Below are 3,608 nucleotides of genomic sequence, written 5' to 3' on the forward strand. Positions count from 1 at the left end.
GGCGGCGGGGACGGGCTCGCGCGGGCCTCAGATGGGCTCGGCGGGCCCGCGACGGCGCGCAGGAGAGAGAGAGACCGGCGGGACAGGTGGCACCTCCTGGTTGGCTGCGGTCGGTGGGACGGACATGTCCGGCGCGACGCAGACACGTCCGGCGGCGCGGGGAGGAAAAAAAAAGGGTTTCGGGGGGATTTGATCCGCGAAAATGGAAGGGGAGGGCCTATTTATTGGTAGAGGGAGCTAGGAGTGTCCAAATGAGGAGCGGTTTTCACCCACACGATCGTGATCGAACGACCGAGAGCATGGAGGGGAGTTAGATGGGTTTTGGGACACTTTGGAAGGGGTGTTGGGCTGCAAAGAGAGAGGGGCTTTAGGGTTACCCGGTTAACCGTTGGAGTATCAAACGACCTCCAAATGGCACGAAACTTGACAGGCGGTTTACCGGTGCTATACCAAGGCCACTTGGCAAGCCTTGGGCCATTCCGAGAAAGTTTAACACCCGCTCACAACGAGAGACGAAAGGGGAACGCCGGAGGACATAAGAGCGCCGGATTGCAAAACGGACAACGGGGAAAAAGCTCGGATGCATGAGACGAACACGTATGCAAAATAAAATGCACATGATGACATGATAAAATGCAACATGCAAGCAAATGACATGGCAACGGCGGCGAATAACTGGCAGACACCTGGCGCATCGGATCCGGGGCGTTACAACACTCCTCCACTAACAAGAGATCTCGTCCCGAGATCTTAGGACCGAGGCAGAAGGGAAAAGGGGTGAGGTGAAACAAGAACTGAAGAGAAGAAACAAAGAATCGAGAGCACTCGAGAACAAGAGAGGAACGACGAGAATGACGAGAATCGAAAGCTCACGGAATCAGATAGACTATGAAAGCACTGCAGTTAGAACGAGATCAGAAAACGGATAAGACTGAAAGGATTTAGGGAGCACTCTGACTGAACATGGAAAGAATAGAACATGAGCTTCACTCAAAGAGATGGCACTTAACGAGATGAACAATGCAATGCCTCCGGAAGAATTGAAAGAATTGAATGAAAAGAACTTAGAAGGAAGAATTTGAACGGATTTGAATATCTGAGAAGAACGAAGAAATGCAAAACTCCACTTCAGAAGAAAATGAAGAATTATTTGCGCTTCAAGACGCGAGAAGAAAAGATATTTGAATTCCACCAAAAATATTGATGAACTCTTGAAGAAAGAATTAAATCATGAAGAACCACCATGAAGAACTCCGGTAACAAAAGGATGATGAGATAGAATGAAGGAAGAAATAATAAGATTAAAGCCTTGCGATGATTTAGGTGGAGGTTCCGACGAAATGGCTGAGGAAATTGAACTCCGGAGAAGAAATGATGAAAACACTTGGAACTAGAATTTATTCATCAAGAACAAACTCTGAAGGAAGGGATTAATCACTTGGATGAAATAAGAATAAGATTTATTGTATGCTTATCCTTCATCAAATTAAATTGATGACAAGCAACGGATTTCGCCTACTACTTATTCTTCTTGATAAGGATTGAGAGGTGACATGTCGCAAACTTGAGAAAGTCTTCATGAACCACCGGTAAGATTGAAAAGAACGAATGAGTTAATATGATAATCAAGGAAAGAATCTTGAACGAACCACCGTTAGAATTCGAAAATGACTGATAAAAGAGAATGAATCACCGGGAAGAATTAGAAGAACCAACAAGCTAGAGGGTATTTAGATGCAAAAGAAGAAGGAGATCATGAGCTGACTAAAGAACACTTGAACGAAGCGCCGGGATAAATAGAGAATAATAACTGGAATAATGGCCTCCGGTGAAAAGAAACAGAAATCAACTCCTAAAATACTCCGGATGGATGAAAATAAATTCTGTCAAATGGAATAATTTGAGAGGATAATATGAAGCTAGAACCATGAATCTTCAGGATAACGGGCAAGATTTAGAGAAAAAACTCTTCTTCGATCTTCATATGACAACGAGAAACATCATCAAAATTACTGAGATACTCCGGTAGAATGAAAAGCAGAGAGGTTGAGTCAACAATGAAAAGAATTTGAAAATGATCTTGGAAAGGCATCTGACTGATGAAATTCATTCTTACGTCAGACTCCGAAAAGAATTTGAGAATAACTCCGGGAAAATTAGAAGAGTCAGGTAAGATCCTGGGAAAAGACCTATGGGTTAGGGCCCACTGAAGAGAAAACACCGTTGGCAAGGATTGTTGATGGGATAGATGATGCACCGGAACAATTGAAATATTTGAATGAGGTGACAACCTCGAATTAATTAGAACACAGACGAATCTCCTGAGATGTCTTGAACACTCCGGAAGGATAAAATGGCGAGAGGCAAACGAGCAAGGAGAACACTTCGAGGAAAAGAATATGATCAACCCGAAAAACTTGAATTTAGTCCACCGAAAAAAAGAAAAGGGATGAAGAATGTCCACCTAGACGAGAATTCACCGGTTGAAATGATTGAGGGAAGACTGAAGAGGCTCCGCACGAATGAAATTGATGCTCGAAAGAGAGACCAACTCCGGGAAGAAAAGGGTGGGAGGGCGGGAAAAACAAAGGCAACTTGGACGGGGAATCGACGACTAACTTGAAGAGAAAACACCGGCTGAAATCATTGAGGAAAGAAAGCAAGGACTTTGCATGAGTAGGATGGATACTCGATTATGGACTCCGGTTCCGAGAAGAAGAAGGGAGGGCGGGTGGGAAAAGAAAACAACTGAGGATTGAACTCAATGATGAAGAGGCTCGAGTCGACTTGACGAGAAATGCACCGGATGAACAGAGCTGAGAACCAACGATCGGAAAAGCAACTGCGTGATCCTAAAGAAAAAATTTGAAGGGGAAGAGGAGTAATTCAAAACACCTACGTCAAGATTCCTTACCAGAGCGACGAAGGGACTGAGGAGTAAAAAGAATTCCTACTCTCCGATATAACTAGACTCAGAAAACAGTTTTCTTCTAGACTCAACAACGGCCAAACTACACGATCAATCAAGGGGGGCTCCTAAGGTCGGTCGAGGCTCTGATACCAACTTGTCACGCCCAATATGCGACCCTATCCAAAAGGGACTCGAAGGTCCCACCAAGGATAGACCCGCATATTGAAACACTTTTGCAAGGTGGATATCATTACATCAACATTACATAATAGATGGGGATACATACATAAGACATACAATGCCACACGAATACAACTTCACAATACATGAGAGCATCATCCGACTACGGATGAAACACAAACAGAAACTCAAACGACATCCACCCTGCTAGCCCAGGCTGCCGACCTGGAACCTATCCCCTGATAGAAGAAGCAGAAGAAGAACTCAACGCAAGCAAGCATCGCTCTCGCGTCATGATCATCGCATAACCTGTGCCTGCAACTGTTGTTGTAGTAATCTGTGAGCCATGAGGACTCAGCAATCCCATTACCATGGGTATCAAGACTAGCAAAGCTTAATAGGAAAGGAAGGGGTAAAGTGGTGAGGTTGCAGCAGCGACTAAGCATATATGGTGGCTGACATACGTAAATAAGAGCGAGAAGAGAACAAGCAGAATGGTCGTCAACTAGTAATGATC

This window comes from Triticum dicoccoides, chromosome 1B (genome assembly GCF_002162155.2).
Source record: "Triticum dicoccoides isolate Atlit2015 ecotype Zavitan chromosome 1B, WEW_v2.0, whole genome shotgun sequence".
Classification (NCBI taxonomy): domain Eukaryota; kingdom Viridiplantae; phylum Streptophyta; class Magnoliopsida; order Poales; family Poaceae; genus Triticum; species Triticum dicoccoides.